Source organism: Camellia sinensis, chromosome 5, assembly GCF_055761805.1.
Source record: "Camellia sinensis isolate YWXY chromosome 5, ASM5576180v1, whole genome shotgun sequence".
NCBI classification, from domain to species: Eukaryota; Viridiplantae; Streptophyta; class Magnoliopsida; order Ericales; family Theaceae; genus Camellia; species Camellia sinensis.
The window spans coordinates 145,632,916-145,657,567 of record NC_138965.1 but is presented as its reverse complement, the minus strand read 5'-3'; positions in this window follow the sequence as shown (position 1 = coordinate 145,657,567).

Here is a 24,652-nt window from a genome sequence, read left to right as displayed (position 1 = left end):
GTTCATGCCAAAAATGTACCAACACGGATGCAAAACGAGAGTTCGGGAGACAAAGCGCGCGACGGGTGCCCCGAAAATTGGCTATTGAGCACCAAAAGTGGCGTACGGCCACAAAAGTGGTGTCCCGGACGACAGTGTCCCTCTAGATAGAGGAAACAAGATGTGTTCCAAAAACCGTGCCAAACAGAGAATGTTAAGCGGTCCCGAACCGAGGCGCATGGCTGACGGCTCCAAAAACCAGAAACTAGTCTCCAAACAGGAATAGTGGCCTACGACCACGAAAAGTAGTATAGGACCACTGAGAGATGGTCTACAAGACCTCTCCCTCCCTCCGGGAAGAGAAAACAAGACTTAGTCCGTAGACCGAGTCAAAGTACAAAGAGTCCCGAGGTCCGGAGGTGAGGCTCTCAGCCAAGAACTCCAAAACCTCGAAACGAGCACAACATGCGCAATCACCGAGCGCTCAATCGATGACGTCTGAGTCTTAAGGTTGGTCAAAAATGGGGTGTCTACAGTTGCCCCTCTTTGACAGAACTCGGAAGTCAAAAAAGGATGGGAGTGAATGTCAAAGCCCAGAGACAGCCCATTTTTGACAAGGCCGAAGACTTAGACAAACAAGCGAGATAATCAACAAGAAGTGCCCGCAGGCAGGGGCAAAATGCAAAGGGTATGCACAAAACCGAGTATAACTTATGATCATGCAAAGAAAGCTGTAATGAAGCAAATATACACAATAAATACAACAATTTTAAGCAAGAATGCAAATCAAACTACATTTCATGCAGTAAGAATGTAAGAGAATTATACAATTCTCGCTACGTCTCACACGGAGAATACAATACCGTCTGGTTCGTTTGGTCGCACCAGCTTCGAATGAACCATACATACAATATCGTCTGGTCGCACCAGCCTCGAATGAACTGTACATACAATATCGTGCCTGTAAAAGAGAGAAACTTAACAGGTACAATATAGTTAGCATCACATGTTCAACACTATATCGAACGCGGATACGTACGACGCTGATGGAAAAGTGCATAGCAATACAAGCGAAACGTGCGTGACGATGCAAGTTAAGTATGGATGCATGGTCAAACCAGTGAAACGTGTACAATGATGCAAATAGTGTGCATAACAATGCAGGACAAGTGCAACTTCAAAGCATGTTTGAAACAAAACGCTGAGTAAAGAAGTGCAAGCCTCGAAGAGAGGAACACAAACACGACCTCTGATTTACCTCTCGGAGGGGTCGCAACGTACTAAAAAAAGATACACCTTGCTTTTGGCGAGCAACGGCGAGCCACGCATTGAAGACTTGATGTGAAGTTCCCGCGGAGGCATTTCGCGCCGAAAAGTGCACTTTTTTTGTACTTTCTCGAGAGCCGGGGACTTCAATCATCACCAAAATTCATAGGGAAAACAAAGGGACCTGGAAGACCACCCAAGTGGATGGCCGACCACCTAGAATAGCCACCAACCAGTTTTTGCTCACAAGGTGGTCGGCCAGCCAGCCAGAAAAACTGGTCGGCCGACCAGTTTACAAAATCTGGGGCAGTTTTGTCTTTTCATGCTCGGATCTTTAAGAACTCAACTCCAAAACACTTTTCCTCACACACCCACAGCTGAAATTAGCCCCCCTTCCTTCCTAGATTATTTTTTCCCTCAGATCTGCGCTTTATACACGTTTTCCAACGCCCCACACGAAGTTGTTTCGCGAAAACTTTCAGTTCTCTTCACTTTGAACCGATTAAAATTTGATTTCGGAGCTTCTTTCTCCATTTTCACCACTTGAGGTATGTTTGTCTCGAAGTTTGGCACACTTTCTCGAGAGTTGACTTTTGTTGACTTTTTCCTTTCCTGAGAGTTGACTTTTTGCAATTTTGGCTCATTTTGCTCATTTTTGCAGATTTTTGCGGATTTCTCCGGATGACGGATCATTTCCATCACGGGGGAGGTTCTCCACATACCGGGGGCGAGCCAGACGTCATGTCACTGCCTCCGAGGATTCGGCCTTTTGACCCTGAGAGGTACGACCCTCCAGAGCATGTCCTACCTCCTACCAAGCGGCGAGCACCCGTGGACCTACTGCTACGGGAGCCAGCGTCTCATTTATCTTACCAGGCTCGAGAGGTACGTACTTTCTTTTACGTTATTCTGTAATGTATTTTGTATTTCCTGTGTATTTCATGCCTTCGCAATGTATTTTATCCGCTTGTTTCGAACACATTCATATGCATAGTACTTCTGCTTATTCTGGCACACAGCTCACGAATAACACAACATTGATTTGGCATGCAACTTACTTAAGATATGATCCTGACTTGGCACACAGCTCACAGCACAATATTCTGTTAATTTGGCATACAACTCACTCTGAACACACGGTTTATCCTGACCACACAGTTTATCTCGGGCGCATAGCACATTTTTGGGCACACAGCTCATTCTTTGGGCATGCAGCTCATTTTCAGGCACATAGCTCATTTTCGGGCATACAGCTCGTTTTCAAGCACACAACTCACTTTTCTATTTGAACACATAGCTCACACATTTCATTTGCACGCAGCTCTTTTCCGGGCACACAGCTCATTTTCAAGCGCACGGCGCATTTCTCGGGCACACGGCTCATTTTCGGGCACACGACTCATCTTTCGGGCACACGGCTCATTTTCGGGCACACAACTCACTTTTCGGGCACACAGCTCATCTTTCGGGCACACAACTCATTCTTAATTCTGAACACGCAGCTCATAAATTTTCATTTCTGAACACACAGCTTATTCACTTCATTTTGAACACGCAGCTCACACATTTCAATTCTGAACACGCAGCTCATACATTTTCATTTGCACACAGCTCATACTGAACACGCAGTCCGTAACAGTGTCTGATTTGATTTGCACACAGCTCATACTGAACACGCAGTCCGTAACACAGTGTCTGATTTGATTTGCACACAGCTCATACTGAACACGCAGTCCATAACACAGTATCTGATTTGATTTGCACACAGCTCATATTAAACACGCCGTCTATAGTATAGTATCTGATTTGATTTGCACACAGCCCATACTGAACACGTAGCCCATATATTTACTTCATTTCTGAACACACAGTTCATCTACTTCATTTCTGAACACACAGTTCAATCTACTTCATTTGCACGCAGCTCATACATTTCATCCTGAAACTGAATACATATGTTCATTCTGAATGCAGGTATCTTCCCGTTCCACGCTGGGCTATGGGTCGATCCTTGCTAGGGAGTGGTATGTGGAGCTCCCAGATACCGTTCGCTATATCGTGGACGAGACGTGATTTGGACCTTTTTGCGTGGGGCTATCACGTTACCTGGCGAGTAGGACCCTTATGGGGGCACTCGTGGAGAGGTGGTGGGACACCACCAACTCTTTCCACTTTTCAGCTACTGGGGACATGACGATGACCCCATTTCACTTCGCCATGCTGATTGGCCTTGATGTAGTCGACCGACCGGTCCCCTATGACGCAGATATGGGCGAGTAGGAGGCAGCTTGGATTTATTTACTAGGAGTTCGCCCACCGATCGACAGATCATCAGGTAGAGTCAGGTACACCTGGTTTCCCATGCAGCACAGGGGGACTTCGCCCAAGACTGTCGAGGAGATAGAGCAGTATGCTTGGGCGTTTTTGATGTTCCTCCTCGGGACCACTTTGTTCTCTGACAGGGGTAACACAGTTGGACTTTATCTACTCAGTGCTTTAGTAGACCTATCCCAGGTCAGCCAGTATGATTGGGGCGGCGCCGGCCTCGTTACCCTTTACTGCTATATGAGTGTGACCTCCCGCGGGCGGGGGAACATAGTCGGTGGCTACTGGAGAGCCTGGGAGGTACTTTCTGTCCTCTTGATTTACACTCCTGCTTTTCATTATTTGTACACTGCACACATGACACACTTTTCATTCTATACTCTACATTCTGCCCTCATCATTCTGTATTTTCCGTATATTCTGTATTCACATTATGCACTCAGCACTCTGTATTTTGTATACATTATGTATTCTGATGGCCATTGTTCTGTTTTTCACAGCTATGGGTTTATGCATATTTCCCGACGTTGGCCCCATAGCTCGAGGTGGAGGCACCTCTTGAGATCCCCTACTCTCGCAGATTTGAGGATCGGTGCCGGCTGAGGACTCGGGAGACTCTGTCTTTCCTTCGGCAGTTCTTTGATACTGTGCGGGCGATCGAGGTAATCTAGAACTCTCAGTTCTTCGGCAGTACTTGGGTTCATCTTGCATATTTATGACATCTAATCAGTTTGTGCACTTGTTATCCGCAGATCACTTGGGAGCCCTGGATACCTTTGGGAGGAGATACCCGTTTTCGATTCCCTGGGGCATGGGCCTCTTCTCGATATCAGATTTTATTTGAGGGGCCAGTGGGCAGGGCTTGGTTTCTGGGGGATCGCTTCATGCATCAGACGATGGGCGTCCCCGATCAGGGTATCCCCTCAACACCTCCAGATGACATGCGATCCACTGAGGGACTCACTCCCCGGGAGGTCGAGGAGCTTATGTTGGGTACAGATGCAGTTCTATTGCTGGAGGAGGGAGATTACGCGATCCATCGCCATACATACTTGATGCCTCCGCTGTCAAATGTCCGTGTCCCCAGGAGGAGGGCTGTTGACGTGCCTTCCTCGAGTCGCACCCAAGCTAAAGACATTCCTTCGAGTAGCGGAGCCGGCACATCGAGGGGTGGGGGTAGAGAGATCCCCCCGACTTATCAGTATGCTAGGTGGCCGGATCTTTCGACCGAGCTGACAGGCTGGCGGTATGGGGCATCTTACCCGATTCCATTGGAGCCTCCATTGCCTGATCATCGATACGTCAGTGACCTTGACTCGCCACCATTATGCTTTACAATTTTGATTTATTACTCAGATGCTTAGACATTCATTCATTCACTGATGACTTGCACTTACATCTGTAGCCTCCTAGAGAGTATTGCGAGGGGTTACTCGAAGTGGTGGCCTCACTCGAGAGCATGGTCCTGCAGAGAGAGACGCAGTTGTTCATCGCCGGTGCCTCAGTACTTTTCAATTTTCTTGCGTTTATCATATTTCTGATGACATGCTGAATTTGACCATTTCACTGCATTGGTTGACTGCATGTGTAGAGCACATCTGACACACACCGCATTCATATACCACATCTATAAGCACACACTCTATGCAACATTTCCACATCTACATCTGATACATATACTTTGGCTGATGTATTTAACTTGCCCTCTTTTTTTTTGTTTTCAGATGCCACCGCTATAGGCTCAGCCATCCAGGCCTTCTCGAGGAGCTGGGAGAGGGGACTTAACTCGCAGCCGAGGCAGGCGTAGAGCGCCTATCAGAGATGATGAGGAGGCTAGCGAGGAGGAGGAGTCTGCGCATCCTCAGTCGGAGACATCCGAAGGCAGAGAGAAGGATTCTGGCTCCGGTTCTTAGAGTGAAGGTGATGCTGGGGAGGGTTCCGAGGACAGCAGCTCTGATTCGGATGATGGTGCTGGTGGAGGTGGTGCAGTGGCTACTCAGCCGAAGAGGATGAAGAGAGCCTCCCGATCTTGAGCCCGAGAGCACTGATGCAAATGTTCCTGCTTTATTTTCCTTTTCTACTAGTAGTTGTAGCACATTGTACAGTGTTATGTAGTTTTATTTTCTTTAAAACTTTGTACCCTTGTTGTAAAATGTTGTAACAAAAGGATCATGATGGAATGAAACAGCTTTTTTGTTCAAAAAGTGTTGTATTTTGTTTTCTTAGCATCGCATTGCATCATTTTGCACAAAAATGAGATTGAATGAAAATCGAGCATTGTACATTGCCAAGTCAGGTAGCGAACCGACGCAACAAACTAAACAACTTAACTTACTAAGAAACAACAAAACCCTAGCAAGTTTACAACTCGATAAACAAATCCCGACAATGTTGATTAAACAAAGAGTAACAACTCGATGCACAAAACTCGACAACTCAATAAGCAAACTTAACAACTCGATAAACAAACTTAACAACAACTCGATAAACAAGCTTAACAACAACTCGATAAACAAACTTAACAACAACTCGATAAATAAAGAACAACAACTTGACAAGCAAATGCATTTCAGACAAACCGGGCGACGGAATGCATCTGAAACAGAGGTAAACTCGAACCTTCAACACTTCCAACACATGGAAAGACTAGGAGCTCTCTTCTAAAGACCAGGAAAAACCAAAAACCAGCTTTCCTCCATGGCTGACCACCAAAAGTGGATGGCCAACCAGTTTCTTGTCTTGGAGACCAGTTGTGTGGTCGGCCGACCAGAAAAACTGGCTGGCCGACCAGAAAAAGTGGTCGGCCGACCAGTTGGCTTGACGACCTCCAGATTTTTGACACATGTCCTCCAAATAGTGCCTTATCCTCCATAAAAGTTCCAGCTTCGTGGTTCTTTCATTTCATCTCAGTTTTGTATCAAAATGGAGGCATTTCTCATCCAAAATCTCACAGCTTGGATTGCTACTTTAGACGGCTCGGAAAAGTTGAACTTCCGAGGCTTCGGCATAAATGCACTATTCACGCTGAGTCGCACTCCGCTGCATCTTCCATTCCTCCATGCCGCGGCAAGGTTTTGGAATCCAGTAACACATGTCTTTAGTTTTGGCAGGCAAGAGATGTGTCCTACCTTCGAAGATTTTCAAGCTTTGATGGAATCCGAGCGCAACGAAGAAATCTTGCCCCAGCTTTGCTTCAGCCACGCCCAAGCCTTAGGACGAATGTGTGAGCTCACTATGCATGACGCTCGGTCATTGATCCGCGACGGGGAATTGGACATCCTCAGCTTGATTCATCATTTTTTCGATGCCGGTGCCGCGGTGATCACCACTGGCAAGGTTTTCGGCGTCATGCCCTTTGTTTGTGCATGTTATCTCACTTTTTGCTTACCCCAGGCTTCAGCGGGTCTAGCATTCGTCTGATCGAAGTTGCCCAAGGCTTGAAAGAGGGCAAGAGCTGCATTGCCATGACATTGGCTGAGACATTGATGGGCTTGGATGCTTTCCATCGCCGAAAAACGACCAGATTTGCGGGGAGTCCACTACTGCTGCAGGTAATGTTCCCACCCTTCCTCACATATATATTGCTCACATCACTCGGCCCTCAGGGTCAATTTTTCTCTCAAAAGCCTTTTCTCACTTTTCTCTCATCGTACATCTCTCTATTCTTTATTCTCTCATTTTCCATCCCTCCCCAGGTGTGGTTGATGGACAAGTTGCAGGTTGTGGACTCTTGCCCAACATACTCAGCTCGCGGCAACTTTTTCCGACAACGTCTAGTCTGTGTCCTTGATAAGGGATGGTGGTTCGACTGGATGTGCAGTTTGTCCGCAGACCGTATTACTTGGTGTTGTCCTTGGCTCAATCTACCGGCAATGAGCTACAGCATGTCCCGGCAGGCCGGGATTCAGTTGATTGGCTTGACACACTGTGTCTTCTACTTTCCGTTCCGGTTCCGGCATCAGTTTGGCCATGATCAGACTTGCCCGGTGTAGACACCCCATTTTGACCAGCCCTAAGACTTGGGCTCTTTCTGTTGATTACCCGATGATGACAATTAGAATGTGTTTCTCACAGAATTCTCAACAAGAAAAATGGAATTTGAGCTTTAATCCCAACCTTTACACATTTTTTGGCCAAACTATTTTAGACCTTAAAACCCTCTTTTCAAAATAAATTTTTTTTTTTAAATTTTTCTACGATGTTCCCAGGCTCCCATTTCGATTAAAATATTACACTTTTTCGTAAACTGAGTAAGGACAAAGTGGAAATAAATGCAAGGGAGGTGAACTCATTAAAAAAAATATTTAAAAAAACATCTTCTTTATAGGTTTGGATTTGAAGGAAATAGGAGGGGATGAAAGAAAACTAGTTTAGGAAAAGAATGAGCATCAAATCATTAAGAAGGAAATGAACAGCCTTCACTAATTTTGACATATCTCTTTATATACTTGGAATTTAATTATGAGGCCACCACCATTGGAAACCAGACTTCTGGGGCTTCAATTTAGACTCAAGAACCACCTAAAACCAAGTCCATATGAGGGAGATATGCTCATTTGAAGTTGGGTTTAAGAGCAGATTTTGTTAACCTGGGCCCGAGGGAAATGAACAGTTTTCACTAAATTCGGCATATCTCTTTGTATACTTGGAATTTAATTGTGAGGCCACCACCATTGAAAATTAGACTTCTGGGGTTTCAATTTAGACCCAAGAACCACCTAAAACCAAGTCCATATAAGGGAGATATGCCCATTTGAAGTTGAGTTTAAGAGCAAATTTTGTTGACCTGGGCCCGAGAGAAATGAACAGCTTTCACTAAATTAGGTATATCTCTTTGTACACTTGGAATTTAATTGTGAGACCACCACCATTGGAAATTAGACTTCTGGGGCTTCAATTTAGACCCAAGAACCACCTAAAACCAAGTCCATATAAGGGAGATATGCCCATTTGAAGTTGGGTTTAAGAGCAGATTTTGTTGACCTGGGCTCGAGAGAAATGAACAGCTTTCACTAAATTAGGTATATCTCTTTGTACACTTGGAATTTAATTGTGAGACCACACCATTGGAAAGTAGACTTATGGGGCTTCAATTTAGACCCAAGAACCACCTAAAATCAAGCCCATATGAGGGAGATATGCCTGTTTGAAGTTGGGCTTAATAGCAGATTTTGTTGACTCGGGCCAAAACAGCAGCAGCCCCATTTTTCTTGGTTTTAGTTTGGTTGGGACACCCCGCTGAGCCATTTTTTGATCCATTCAAGTGCACCCGCTCATCCTCCAACATCCCCACTCATCATCTACACATCCCACCATCTCCACTCACCATCCACTTTCATAATTACACTCCACCATTTACTTTCATGATCGCATCCCATCATCCCCACTCACCATCCACTTTCATAATTACATCCCGCCATCCCCACTCACCATCTACTTTCATAATCACATCCCACCATCTCAAGTGATAATCCATTTTCCTAAAGCACACCACACCATCACCATTCATCATTCACCTCCATTATACATTGTCCCTCATTAACTCCACTTTGTCTTCCACCATTTCCCACTTGCATTGGCTATATAATGAGAGCTCTAGTCTTGAATTGGGGGAGGGATTTTTGAAGAAGAAAATGATAGGGAGAGAATGCTAAAATTGTGTTAGAATTTGAGAGAAAAGAAGTCTTAAAAACAAGAGAGTTGTTTTGCCAAACTAGTGAAGTTACATAGCCTCTTACATCTCATCTCTCCTTGTCAAAAATCACTCAAAGCCTTAACCAAAGAGAGTATTCTTGCCAAGAAAAGAGTGATCATACACTTGTTCAAAACCGTCATTTTAAGCTCAAATTTCAAGCTTTTGAATTGAGGATTAAGATCATAATTCACAACCTTGAGGGTGATCAAGAGGAAGTTTGAAAATCAAGAAGTTCAATCCTTCTTTGCAAGGTGAATTTTCAATTCTTTCATTTTTCTTACATGTTTTATCTTATATTTATTTTCTTATGTTAATTTCATATTATGTTCTATCTTATATTTATTTTCTTATTTTAGTTTCACATTAGTTTTGTTGTAATCTTGCATGTTCTATTTTTATATTTGTTTTCTTGTTTTAGGTCCATGTTAGTGTTATTGTAATCTTGCATATTCTATCCCATATTTATTTTCTTGTTTTAGTTTTGTAGTAGTTGTGTTTTTTTTTTGTGTTCTTATTTTAATTTCACAATCTTGCATGTTCTATTTTATATTTGTTTTCTTATTTTAGTTTTGTAGTAGCTGTGTTTTTTTGTGTTCTTATTTTAATTTCACAATCTTGCATAGTCTATTTTATATTTGTTTTCTTGTTTTAGTTTCATAGTAGTTGTGTAGTAATCTTGCATTTCTTAGGTTAAAGTTATCCTCTTATATTGGTTTCATATTAGTTTTGTTTTAATCTTACATGTTCTACCTTATATTTGTCTTCTTAATTTAGGTTCATGTTAGTTTTATTATAATTTTGCACTTTCTATTTTTGTTTCCTTGTTGTAAGCTAACCGGTAGTGGTTAGTTGAGCCACCTACATATTTCTTGTTTGTTCCTTTTCTTGGTTTCGCAACAAGACAGGTTTTGCTTGGCCTAGTTGGCCGGCCGCCGTATTTGGCCGGTCGGTTAGCTTCTTTCGGACAAGATGGCATAATCTCCCAATGTTGACCAATTTTCGCCAACAATTCCAAGGAACATGAAGCTTTTATTTTGTTTATTTTTATTTTGAGTGTTTTGTGAGGTTTTATCGTATTTTATTGCAATATTCCCTCCTCTCTCTCTCTCATTTGGTCTGTAATAATTTATTCAAGTGTTGTAATAATTCCCCGCCCCGCTTCTTTCTATCCCATTCTTTTACTCACTTTCCTTATTTGTACATAAACATCATATTTATTTTTCATCATATTCATGCTTTGCATCCATGATTCATGCATCTTGATTCGGCTAAGTTTGTATTTGTGGATTTAATCAATTCCTATGTGGTTATGTGCGCTACCTCATGTTCTTGAGATGATTCACATGTCATATCTTAGAAGCCGAATCTTTAGTTGCATCTCATGAGTTAATTGCATTAGGATTTTGTATATAAGATCATGCATGTTTTACTAACTTTGTTTTGTAGATGTTCACGGGACGTTAGTAAATATGTAAGTTTTTATGCTTTAGCATCCCTCTTGTGTGTGTTTTTTCTTATTATGTTTAAGCATCCTACCATGTGGCTACTTGCTTACTTGATATAACTGTATGAATACCAGTGGATGGAGGTTGTGTCGCTTAATTTGGAATAATGTTGATTTTTCATGTTTGTAAACTCAATTTATTTGGGTTATACATCTTCAAAACTCTTTCAAAATACATGAAATCGAATTATTCCGCAATAAATGACATAGTCTATACTTGTATGCTTCACATAGTAATTTTTAGGATTTATTAAATAATCAAACTATGAACATATAAAGAAAATAAAATTCATATCATGGTTTAGTAGAGGCCGATCTTTGATCGGGTGAGTGGGGGTGCTCATTATTGACCTTCCCCTCTCATGCCCAAGGCTCCGAGCCAAGCATCCTTGGTTACGACGAACAGTGGCCTTGGCACGAGTCATGGGTTTCCTAATTTTCCAAAATATTAGGTGGCGACTCTGAGATCTGATAACGCAGTCTATTTTTGACAAAATTGCAATAAAATGGATTTTCAATAAAAGTTGCCAAATCTGGACTCTCACCTATGTTTCACATTGCACTCGTGAGACTAGATCAAAAAGATTTCGGGAGTCTGAACTATTTAACACGCACGGGTGGCCCCCGGGCATATTACACCCGGCAGAGGGATAGAGTACCCAGCTGCATTTCCGGTCCGAAGCGCACAGCTAGCTCGGTATGTCACGACATGGAGGTCGAGAGAGCTTCTGACCCCCACTCCCATTTTCTGTTACACCCTTTCTGATGAGTGCATACATTGGCTCAATGAAGAAGCACAGATTGGGCCCAGCTTGGCATCAGAGGCTTCGACCAGCTCTGGGAGGGGACGCGGGAACACCTGACTATGCCCCTAATTTATTTGCTTTAATCAGAACTTTCAAGTTTTCTTTATGAATGTAATGAAAAGCAACTTCAATTTGTATGCAAGAGCAGAAGAACTCTGTATTGAAATCAATAAAATTGAAGGTCGTGGGTACTGAAAATTTTCCGTTTGGTCTAAAAATGGTCTAAATTGTAAAAAGATTAATTTGAGCAAAATCAACATTTATTAAAACTTTTCAAAACCGCTTTCGATATGGATCAGAATTGGACACGCCTGAGATCTGTCACTGAGATGCACAACCCCGGATCCCAGCAACTGGAAAGTTGCCCCTAGTCTGAATGGCACTGCACTAGAGATCACAACCGAGCTCTTGAATGCAAAAATAGACAACGGTGACCAAACATGATCACATGGACAAAGTTGATCGGGGAAGTGTTTATGGCTGGACTTCAAGATGAAGTTGCCTACGTATGATATCCCTGTTCCGTAATATGATAATTGGTCCTTAATATGAGTATGATTATGTGTTTAATATGATTTTGTGTGCCATTATGTGTAAATATGTGGCTTTGAATTTCCATCTGTTCACCGTAGGAATATCTGTTTGACTATCTGCTTTAGAAATTAAATTGAAGGCCTTATCGGCCATAGAACCCGAAATTGATTACGCCATTGTGATTGGCATAATTTTTAGAACCTACGGCAAAGTTTAATTGAAAAATTGATCCGGACCAGATTAAATCGATTAAATTGTTAAATTAGTGCCCAATTACTTTAGTAATATTATATTGGAATTAGTGGGTTTTGTTGGAGAGGCATACACCCTCAATTCTTCTCCTTTAGTGCATTTTGGCTGATTTTTGGACTCAAAGAAGGAGAGGGGGTCGGCTAAGAGAGGGAGAGTGAAAAAAATTGAGAGTTTGATCATTGAAGCTTGATTTTAGAGGCCAACTATAGAATTGACCATAGATTGGAGGAATTGAACCTCTAGGTAAGCATTGATTCTTGAATTCATGAGTTTAATGTGTAATCTTGTGTGTTCAAAGTTAATTAATGGTCAAGAGCATGTAGTTGATTTAGTTTTGTTGAATTGAGGGCCAATATGTGCATGCATGTAAGAAATTGTTTTAAATTTGCATGTTTGAGCTTGAAATACATGATTCATGTAGAGTTTTGGTTAAAACTCATGTTATGATCACCATTTGTATCATCTAAGATGAGAATGAACGTTATGTGTCACATGCATGTACAATCCATGGGAGTAGAAGCTTTGAATGCATAAAATTGTTATATTGATAATGAGTTTGGTGGAAAATGAGCCATGCATGTGTTTGATTTATGAAATTAAGCTTCTAAATGTGGTAATTTGGTGTTTATAGCATGTTAGCACAAGTATATTTGGAGTTTGAGCTGTTATATGCAAGAAAGGTTGGGTAGAAAATCGAATTGGAGCTCAAGAACACAATCTGGGAAAACCCAGAAATTTGATATCCGCTCGAGCGGGGAAACCGCCGGTCGAGCGTGAATTTCGTGCTCCCAGTATTTTCTGCAGATCATGATGTCTACTCGAGAGGGGAAGTTCACGCTCGAGCGGGGAGCTTTGTGGAATGAACTTCCGCTCGAGCGTCTAAGTTAACGCTCGAGCGTAAAAATGATACATCCAGTACTTTTTGCAGACATGGTGTCCGCTCGAGCGGGGGAAGTTCACGCTCGAGCAAGGAGCCATGTAGAGAGGCTTTCCGTTCGAGCGCCAGAATGAACGCTCGAGCATAAATTTCACCTATCCAGTACTTTTGCAGGCCTCAGGGGTACGCTCAAGCGGGGAAGTCCACGCTCGAGTGGGGATCCTGTTTTCTGAAATTTTGTTTATGCATTTTGTGTTCTGTTTTCCGCTCCCTTTCACTTCTAAGCACTCTTAGGCATACATTGGGCATTGTAATTGAATTAAAGAGATAAGAATGAAGCCTAAAGAGGAATATGTAAATCAAAGAACGGATTGAATTAATTGTGACCCATATGTGTTATGTGATATGTAGGGTCAAGCAAATCCACAAGCCGATCACTGTGAGTAATATCTGAAATATGTTATTGTCCAATTACTTACTTCTACGTAAGTTTTGTAAAGTTCATTAATGTTGAATGGTGGACAAAGCTTGATATGACAAGTCTGAAAGGCTTAAATGCCAGTTTGAAATGAAAGTCTAAAAGGCTTAAATGCCAGTTTGATATGACAAGTCTGAAAGGCTTAAATGCCAGTTTGAAATGAAAGTCTGAAAGGCTTGAATGCCAGTTTGAAATGAAAGTCTGAAAGGCTTAAATGCCAGTTCGATATGACAAGTTTGAAAGGCTTAAATGCCAGCTTCATATGACAAGTTTGGAAGAGCCGAAAGGCCAATCTGATACGAAAGTTTGATAAGGCCAAAAGGCCAGTCTGATATGAACGTTCGAAAAGGCCAAAGGCCAGTTTGACATGAATGAATTGGGCCCGAGGCCGTCTGATGTATAATGTTCCAATGTATTTACTTTATTTGATATTATTCACTGGGCTTTCGCCCACGCTCATTCATGTGTTTGTAGGTGAGCCAAGAGAGGTCCAGACCCAACCCCAGTGAAGTCTGCATAGAGTAACCGGGTTTTTGGAGAGTCAGCCCACTTGTCTCACGCACGAGACTCGCCTTCTCCTTTTTGTCATTTTGTTTTATGTTGTCATGTTGGCGAAGTTTTTATATACGTCTGTGTATAGTTTTCATGGGTTGACTTGGTTTTTGGACGATCCTGTTTGTACAGAACTTATGCTACTGTATTTCTTTTGTGAGTTATTAATGTATATATGTTTGGTTGTTTGGATGTGCCATGTAAGCACGGCTCTAAGGACGAAGTTTTGAACTGCTTCCGTTTGGCCCCCATTAACTCTGTTAAAATACATTTGTTTTGGTTTGAGGCCGTAGGTAATCTCATGATTACTGGCCGATTATGTCCTTAACCCACGGGGGCGGGTTCGGGCCATGACACTACGTATCCCAGAGGTAGGAATCAAGCCTTATGTAGTTCGGCTAAGGTTCACTCGTGTATTAACCCTCACCTTTTACGCTCTAACTTTTGCCAAGGCCGCCCTTTGCGGGTTTTCAACCTTGCGAGCTCAGTTTTTATAATTTCAAATTTTTTGTGCTCTAACTTTTGCCTAGGTTGCCCTTTCGGGTTTTCAGCCTAGCGAGCCTCTCAGGGATAATATTTCTTCAATTTATCCATATTGATCGGCTGTGAGAACTCTAGGCCATCTAGGTCCATTAGAACGACAGCTCCACCAGACCAAATAGACTTAATGATGTAGGGACCAGTCCAATTGGGTCTGAACTTGCCCCTAGGGTCATGGATGGGAGCTCAGTTGTCTTTGAGCACCAAATCTCCTTCCTTCAAATTTCTGGACTTAACCTTCTTGTTGAAAGCCCTGGCAATTCTTCGTTGATAACCTTAAACATGGTACAACATTTTCAGCCTTCTCTCATCAAAGAGCATGAGTTCCTCAAATCTGCACTGCTGCCAATCTGCCTCAGCTATCTAACACTCAGCCAGTACTCATAATGACGGAACCTCAATTTTGATAGGTAGAACGGCCTCCATCCCATAAACCAATGAATACGAAGTCACTCCAGTAGAAGTTCTAATTGAAGTCTGGTAGCCCCATAGAGCAAATGGCAGCTTATCTGGCCAGTCCCGGTAGGTTTCCACCATCTTCTGTAAAATAAGCTTGATGTTCTTGTTGGCGGCCTCAACTGCTCCGTTGGTCTGCGACCGATATGTAGATGACTTGTGAAAAGCCACATTGTATTTCTCCAACAAGTCAATCACTTCTTTTTTGAAGTAAGAACCATTATCTGAGATAATCTCGTTCGGGACCCCATAGCGATAGATGATGTTGCTCTTGATAAACTTCGCAACGTGCGATACCTTCAACACCGCATAAGATTGGGCCTCAACCCACTTTGTGAAATAGTCTATCGCGACTAGAATGAACTCATGCCCATTGGACCCCTTCGGAGTGACAGCCCCGATCACATCGATTCCCCAAATTGAAAATGGCCACGGCGAAGTCATATTGTATAGCTTCGACAGCGGGATGTTCATGCGGTTTGCATGGATCTGACATTTGTGGCATCGTCGAACAAAGCCGATACAATCCTCCTCTATAGTGGACCAGTAGTAACCCTGTCTGAGGATCTTTCGGGCTAGCATCACCCCGTTCATGTGCGCTCCGCACTCTCCTCCATGGATGGCCTCCATTAGGCGCTTCGACTCTTCAGCCTCAACACACAGCTTATGCATTCCCAAATGACCTCTCTTATACAATTTTCCTCCACAGATGATGAATTGAGCAGCCATTCTTCGGATTGCCCTCTTGTCTTTGGCATTTGCCCCTGGTGGATACACTTCTTTCTCCAAGAAGTTCCAGACATCGTAATACCAGGGGTTCTCATCTTGAACCTCTTCTATGGCAGCAATCGACTCGTAGGCCGGTGCAAACTTCTGGTCAATGATGATTAGACGCATCCGGACTCCAAAAGGGATGTCTATCATAGACGATAGAGTTGCTAATGAATCTGCGAACCTGTTGTTTTCTCTTAACAGATGAGCGAAGTTCAGTTTCTCAAACCGAGGAATCAGTAAGTCTAAGGTTTGGTGGTAAATTCTCATCTTTTCTTCTTTGACTTTCCAATCTGCTTTAACTTGAGATACAACAAGGTTCGAGTCCCCGATGACGTCCAATCGTTTTGTCCCTAGTTCTAGGGATGCTTCTAGACCAACAATGCATGTTTCATACTCTGCTTCGTTGTTCGAGCCTTTAATCGGAGTTTAAATGCTAGAGGGATACGGAATTGTCGGGTGCTATCAGCAACACCCCTATCCCATACCCGTACTGGTTTGACGCTCCGTCAAAATACATCGTCCAAAACTCATCTTCGATATGCAAAATAGCCTCGTCCAGGAATAAGTACTCAACTGTTTCATCTCCTTCAACTGGGTGATTGTCTAGGAACTCCGCTATCGCTCTCCCCTTTACTGACTTGCGAGTCACATACTTCAGATCAAATTCGGAAAGCAGAAGCAACCAACGGGCTAGCCTACCCGTAAGTGCTGGTTTCTCGAAGAGATATTTGATGGGATCTAATCTTGAAACGAACATTACAGAGTGAGCTAACAGGTAGTGCCGCAACTTCCTAGTAGCCCATACCATGGCTAAACAAGCCTTTTCCAGCGGAGTGTAACGGGTTTCATAATCCAGCATCTTCTTACTCAGGTAGTAGATAGCTCTCTCCACCTTGTCCTCAAACTCCTGTGCAAGCATGCAGCCCATTGTAGTTTCAGTCACTGAAAGGTACAAAATCAACGGTTTCCCCGGCTCAGGCGGTGATAACACGGGTGGGTTCTGCAAGTATTGTTTGATCTGTTCAAAAGCAGCTTGGCATCGGCTGTCCCATTGGAACTTCTTTCCTTTCTTTAGGAGACCAAAAAGTGGCTCACAAGTCAAGGTTAGTTTTGAAATAAATCGTCTTATGAATTGCACTTTACCCAGAAAGCCTCGCACCTCCTTTTCAGTCCTCGGTGGTGACATTTCTAAGATGGCCTTAATTTTGGAAGGGTCGACTTTGATATCTCTCTGTGTGATCAAGAACCCCAGCATTTTCCCTACTGTAACACCAAAAGTACATTTCTGAGGATTCAGCCGCAACCGAAATTCGCTGATCCTTTGGAAAAACTTTTGTAAGGCGGTGTAGTGGCCCTCTCTTTCTTTGGACTTGACAATCATGTCGTCCACGTACACCTCAACCTCCTTGTGGATCATGTCGTGCAATATTGTGGTCGCGGCCCGTTGATATGTAGCTCCAGCATTCTTAAACCCAAATGGCATTACTCTATAACAGTAGGTCCCCCACGGAGTGGTAAAAGCAGTTTTCTCCCGGTCTTCGACTGCCATTACAATCTGATTGTAGCCTGAAAAGCCATCCATGAACGAAAGCAAAGCATGCCCCACTGTGAGGTCCACTAACTCGTCGATATGCGGTAAAGGAAAGTCGTCCTTTGGACTGGCCCTGTTCAAATCCCTGAAATCCACGCATACCCGAATCTTTCCATCCTTCTTCGGCACCGGAACTATGTTGGCCAGCCAAGTTGGGTACTAAGATACCAGCAGGAACCCTGCGTCAATTTGCTTGGTGACCTTTTCTTTAATCTTGAGGGCCCAGTCCGGACGGATCCTTCTGAGTTTCTGTTTAACAGGTCGAGCCTCGGGGTCAAGAGGGATTCGGTGCTGTACAATCTCAGGATCGATCCCAGACATGTCTTCGTAGGACCACGTGAAAACATTTTTGAAATCTTTTAATAAAGCGACTAAGCGCTCGCGTTCCTCCGAAGACAACGTAGACCCGATCTGGACCAGCCGCGGGTCCTTCTTAGTACCAATATTAACTGTAGTGATTTCATCAACCAAGGGTTTAACAAATCTCTCCTGCTTTTGATCAATTAAACGTTGTAAAACCAGAGGAATTTCTTCCTCGTCATTTTTATCAAAAATTTGAAAGTCCTGATTAATACAATAAATCAAAGGCACAGAAAAGTACTCAAAAGCCACAACCATTCCATTCTCATTAATCATTTCCAAATCGTCCGATTCCTCTGTTACAATAGACTCAAAAGAGAAAGAAAAAGATGACTTAGACAGGACTGTGGCATCTGGGTTGTCACCCCCAGGAATACCGGACTCAGACTCAGACTCAGACGAGCTGGAACCTGATTCCGACTCCATAGACTTGGTGGAATCAGATTCTGGCTCACTACCTGACCCGGTACTGCTTGATAAAAATCCCTCCTCGTACTACCAGATGAGGGAGGGTGCGATGGATGCATCCAAAATGTTTGAAGGTGGGCTCGCAGCCGTTTCATTCGCAATCATGGACAACGAGAAGTTATCCCCCAAGCACTTCTGTACGATCGGAGGATCTAAAAGTAGACAAGCCAGTGCTACCCCCATTTCAATCTCAGTGTTCTCAGAATCCACTTTCCCACACTGCTCAACTTCGGCTGATGGGTTTGTCTGCTCCTCGGCAATGTCATCCCCGGATAACTGCAGGTCGAAGAAGATCTCAAACCCTGGCAAGTGACCCTTCTCTGCATTCAACCATGGCTTTGGGAAGCCGCAGAATGGAAAATCCTCCCCCTCCCAGACAAAGCGTCCGTTTAGGGTACCCTGGATGGGTCGGTGCATTAATTCATAAGGCTTCCCTCCCTGCCTTGCTCTGGCTCTCCTAGCCATCTCCTTGCCTTTCCTTACCTAATCCTCTTTGGTGGGAAAATAACCCAAGCCAAAGGTATGCGGGTTCTGTGGCACTTCGGCCGATACTGCAATGCCTTTCCGGCCACTCTTCCCCAATCTCATCCCGGGGATGTGTTGGAGCTTGTTCATGAGGTACACTGATTGTGCGTTGACATATAACCCCTCATCAACAGCCAAGATATTCTGTACGACTCGGGCCTCGGCCAGAGTAAACCCTGATAGGAACACATCCTCCATGCCGTGCTCGATTTTCAAAACTGGTGTAGACACTTCTGGCGGCAGATGGATTAATGAATTCCCGAAAATAATAGCCACCCCCTTCCCGTGGGGGTATTTCAACATCTGGTGCAAGGTGGAAGAGACTGCCTTTACCTGGTGCAGCCACGGCCACCCCAAAAGTAGGTTAAAGGTTACGGGAACGTCCAAGACATGAAAATCAATCTCATGTTGTCCCGGACCAACCTGGGTCTGAATTTTCACAGTCCTCATCACCTCTCTGCTTGTGTTATCATACGCCTTTATCATCTGGGCTGTTGGCACAAAATCTGTAGGCTTCAACCCGATTGCATATGCCGTCTTTGACGGGCACACGTTAATAGCGGATCCTGTGTCAACAAGAACCATCGGTATCCATTTGTTTCTACATTCCACAGAGATGTAGAGCAGTTTGTTATGATTCGCGCCCTCAGGCGGCAGTTCCTTGTCAGAAAAGGTCAACATCGGGGAAGCCCCTCCTGGAAAAACCGATCCCACTAGCTGTTCAGGCGTGGTGTCTATTGAAAGTTTGGCCTTGTCCATTGCTGATAAGACAGCTTGTCTATGAACACGTGAAGCCATAAGCAGTCCCCAGATGGAGATGTCTGCTTGTATCTTTTTCAACTGTTTTAGCACAGCCTCTTCTTCAAGTAGCTTCTCTTTCTGCTTCTCCACCTCCTTGTCCTTTTCGGACACCTCTGGTTGATCTAGGTGCGGGGGCTTGAAATACCGTCCACTCCTAGTCATATGGTCAACTTCACCAATATACCAGGTATCATCCGGCTGGTTATTCCCCCAATCCTCATCGGTGTGGGCAAGACATAGGTCATCGTCTTCCCACCACATGCCCTCGGCAGCCGACAGACACATGTCCTGCTCCGTTACAACTGTCCTTGTACGCATAGCTCCTTCCGTCCATGTGCTCGCAGCACGCTCTGTTCTTGTGCACACAACACGTTCAGTCTCCACAAGAGCTTTGGCCTTTTTGGCTCTCTCAGAATCTTCGATCCCTTCCCGTTCAAACTACTTCAGTGCAGCCTCCTGTTCAATACTCAAAATACCCAAATCTTGAGCGAAATTCTTAGCACCGGCGCTCTCCGGCAATGCATTCTGATCTACGGCCCTTCCGGCCACAATTGATGTCCTTGCCCCTGACGGGCCCTTTTCTAGCTGAGATTCTTCAACAACATCTGGTTGGTCATCAAGCCAGCCTGTAACCTCTGCTGACCCATCAAAATCAAACCAGTTGACTGTCATGTCTGCTGGATCTTGTTCGTTGAAAAACTGAAGGTTAGCAATGTCCTCTTCCAAATCCGCTAAGTCATCTAGCCTCTGATCAAGTCCATCTTCCCGTATTACGCAAATCTCTGCCCCCGTTGGCAATTCCACATTCGGCCTAACCCGGCCCACTGACGTAATGTAGCCACCTGGATTGTATACCTCTTCAGCAAAGCTCCCAAATTCCTCAGATCCTGCATCATCAGCCCCACTTTCGTCCGAGATCATCCCTGTTCCATCTTCGATGATCACCATTATTGGTTCAGGTTGGGCTTGGGAGATGTCCAATATGCACAAGTCAGTGCTGTCAGGAACGAACACCTCCGGTTTAGGTAGGTGAGACGGAGTGATATATATGCTAGGGTCATATGACACAACCCCAGTTTGGATTGAGTTGATGCGTTTGGGAGGTGGGGCTTGGTTGTGTGGTGGAAGAGGGTTGGTTGTGACGTTCGGCTTTTTCAGAGACACGATCACCCTGTTGTTGACGAGATCCTGAATCTCGTGACGCAATCTAAAGCAATAGTCGGAGTCGTGACCATGTTGCTAGTGAAAGGCACAATATTTGGCTCGGTTATGGGAGGGGGGAAGTGTTTCTGGCAATGGCCGCAGCTCTAGGGGCTTCAAGTTCCCTTTCTTGATTAAAACCCCCAGAGCTTTGGACAGGGGCATGTATAATGGGGTGAAGGTTCTTTGGCCTCGAGGTTGGTACTTGGTTGTTTGTGAGTTGCTTCTGGACACAGCGGTGAATGGTGTAGCTGTAAGGGTTCTTGCGGGGGTGGTGGTGACCATGCTTACTTCTGAGGCTCTGGCGGTCGCAGCATTGCTCGTGCCTGTATTAGTGTTGCGGTTGAAGGTTCTCCTGGGCTACTCTCTGTCATTGTCAATCAAACCCTGCTTCAAAGCGTCCTCGATCTGCACCCCAATCTCATGTAGATCCGCAAAAGTGGGGAGCAGGAGGACGATCATCTTCTGCATGAGCTTGGGCTGGAGGTTGCACACAACCATCCGTATTTGATCTTTGTCAGTTGGCCTAATGGTCATCATCGAGGCTTTGGCCCTCCAGCGAGTTACGAAGTCAGAAAAGCTCTCCTTCGGCTCCTGTCTAGTCGTCTCAAAATCACGAGTTGTGATCTCGATCTGTGTGTTGTAGGAGTATTGAGCTACGAAGGCCTCGGCCATCTCCTCCCAGTTACTCTTGACGGAATCCTCCAATTTTGCATACCAAATGGCCGTCACACCTGGCAAGGTCCGGCCAAACAAAGAAAGCTTCTGCAACCTGGATAGGCCCATTGGCCTCAGTATGTTCGAAAACAGCCGCAAATGCTCCATTGGATCCCCAGATCCGTCAAAGCGGTCAATATGTGGCATCTTAAACTGATCCGGCAAAGTTACGGTTGCATCGGTATACCCGTCCTCAATGTCCGAAATGGACTTCTCACCTTGAGATTTCTTGAACAGCTTCTCAAGCTTGCTCACTTTTAATGCCGTGGGGTCCACCTTGAACTGAAAAGGAGAATCCGGTAGATTGATAGGCGTGGGTGCCTTGGATAGTTGAGGTAGAATTGGGGATGGAGGTGGCCCCGTTGGGATGTCTATATCCTCCTGGACATTCTGGACATTCGCCGTCTCCCCGGGTAATGGGACTCTTGGTGGGAGAGGAGCTTGGTATGAAGCAGATACTCCGGTTTACTGTTGTAGCCTGGCAATTAACTCTGTCTGTTGAGCCATGACCTCATCCTGTTGTTTGGCAAATTCTGCTTGACGAACAGCGTCCTGCTGTATAGTTGTCATACTTTCTTGGAGTTGACGCATCATTTCCTCCATCCTTGCTATACTACCCTGTTCTAACTGAACTACCGGTATATCTGCCTCTGCAGTAGACTCAGAAATCTCAACCTGACTACTCAAGGACCACTGTTCTGGAAACCGCAGTATTGATACACTGTGCCTCACTGACCTCCGTCTAGCAATCGAGGGTAAAGAGTAGAACACTGGATGTCCGTCTATCAGATCCTCATATCGATGGAGTCTGCGACCTCTTGTCCAGAGTGCTTGGGGAATATCTGCTTGGTCGGAAGCAATTGTGCTAAACTACCTAGCAAAAAGATAAATAAAGGATAATAAGGAAATAAACAACCAGAAAAACGGACAGCATAACAGCTTAAATAAACACAACACACAGTCGGTCATTGACAACACGCAATTGGTATTTGTAAGTTGAATATACTATTCTCAAACACTGATCGTTGTTTCCAAATCGCTGCCTCAAATCTGAATCTGATACCCACAGGTAAAACTGATTCCCAAACACTGATACTGATGCCCGCAGGCCTGATACCCAGATTTACAAACTGATACATGCATTCCTGTAGAGACACACTCTAAAAGCACATAGCAAGCAAGTGAGAGCCAAAACACCCCTATGTTGGGGTAGGGTTTCCCTGTCCTATTTTGTCAGGAGCTAGGGTTTCACTACACACGCAGGGGTTTCAAATAACCTACAATCGGGTAAGCAACCTATCCTAGTTTGGAATGGTCACTATGGATTCCGATATGCACTAGGTCGAATGGTCAAAAAGGGTGCCCCGATAAAAATCGGGGTTTGTGTTCCCATCGTGGCAGAGCCCGTAACCAGTCAGCCTTATGGCACGCTTCCCAAAGCGAGCCTCCGACAAACCGTTCAGGAATAGCAAATGGCAAACACAGTGTCCTAGGCGCACCAATGCAAATGCAATGCAAAGAGACACATAAGTGTAATTAAAACAAGATATCATAAGTTCGAGTCAAGTTCTCTAACTCCCCAGCAGAGTTGCCAAAAACTGTAGATGCGCCCCGAACGTCCCGGGAAAATCCGTTTTTGTTCATTGGGCTCACTACAGTTCAGACTCAATGTCACAGTTCTTAATCTGATCTCGCAAAGTGCAATACGAGATTGATAAATCACCAAAGAGTCTAGATATGGCAAATCGTTTTGAAAAACTAATTTTTAGAAAGAAGTACCAAACATGGACTGCTTTGCCAGATACAGAGTCGCCACCTAAATATTTTATTTTGGGAGAATTTAGGAAACCCTGACTCGTGCCTAAGGCCACGTGTCCGTCATCACCAAAGTTGCCTCGGTTCGGGAACTTGGGTACGATTAGGGAAGGTCATGCAATGAGCACCCCCGCTGGCCCGATCAAAGATCGACCACTACTAAACATGATATCTTGTTTTTGAAAACATATATGCTCTTATTCCGGTTTATTTGCCTAAAATTACTATGTGATGCGCACAGCATACAAGTATAGACTGGATCCTCTAAGTTGGAACAAAACATCTCATGTTTGTTTTTTAAAGTGGTTTCCTACTCGCAAGTAGGCTAAAATACGGATTTTACCACCCTCAAGTGGGCTTAGAAAAACATGGTGATTTGCCACTCTCAAGTGGACTTAAAACTCGCAATCGATGAATTGTTCCAATTTAAATAATCCAACCTTCACCCACAGGCATTCAGGCAGTTATATCACATAAGCAGTTAGCCTCATGGCAAGCATGCTATCATGGTAGTCACTCACACACATGCAAGGATGTTAAAGGATAAACACTTACCGAGTACTCCAAGCCAAAACAGAAACTACTTAGTAATTAATGCATGATCCTAGTTCATGTTAAGATGGCTAATGCAACACATGTGAAATGCAACTAAGATAGGCTCGGCTACTCTAAGATGGTATATGAGATGCTACAGATAACATGTATTTAACTCAGAATTGAAATACAATACAGTTAGTATGATGCGCCAAGCCCGGTGCATGCAAGACAGATAAATGGATGCAATCATGCAAGCATAAGGATACTAATTGAAACATGCCCTAAAACTAACCATCATAAGCTGGTAAATAAAAGGGAAAAAGACGTGGGGTTGAAAGACATGCATCACACACACGCACACTTATTGCAACAGTTGTGCCCTCTCGACGGAGGGTTTGAATAAATAATACAACACCAATTAGCTAATCTAAATAAGCTAGTAATTGCACAACCAAAATGAATAATAAATTACAGCAAATTATTACACAACTCTAATTAATTAACAAATTAGCTAAGTAAGCAATTAAACTATCATGCAAACTACATGAAACAGACTGCCTCAGCTCTGCCTTGGATGATGAAGGATGCATGCATGCTTGA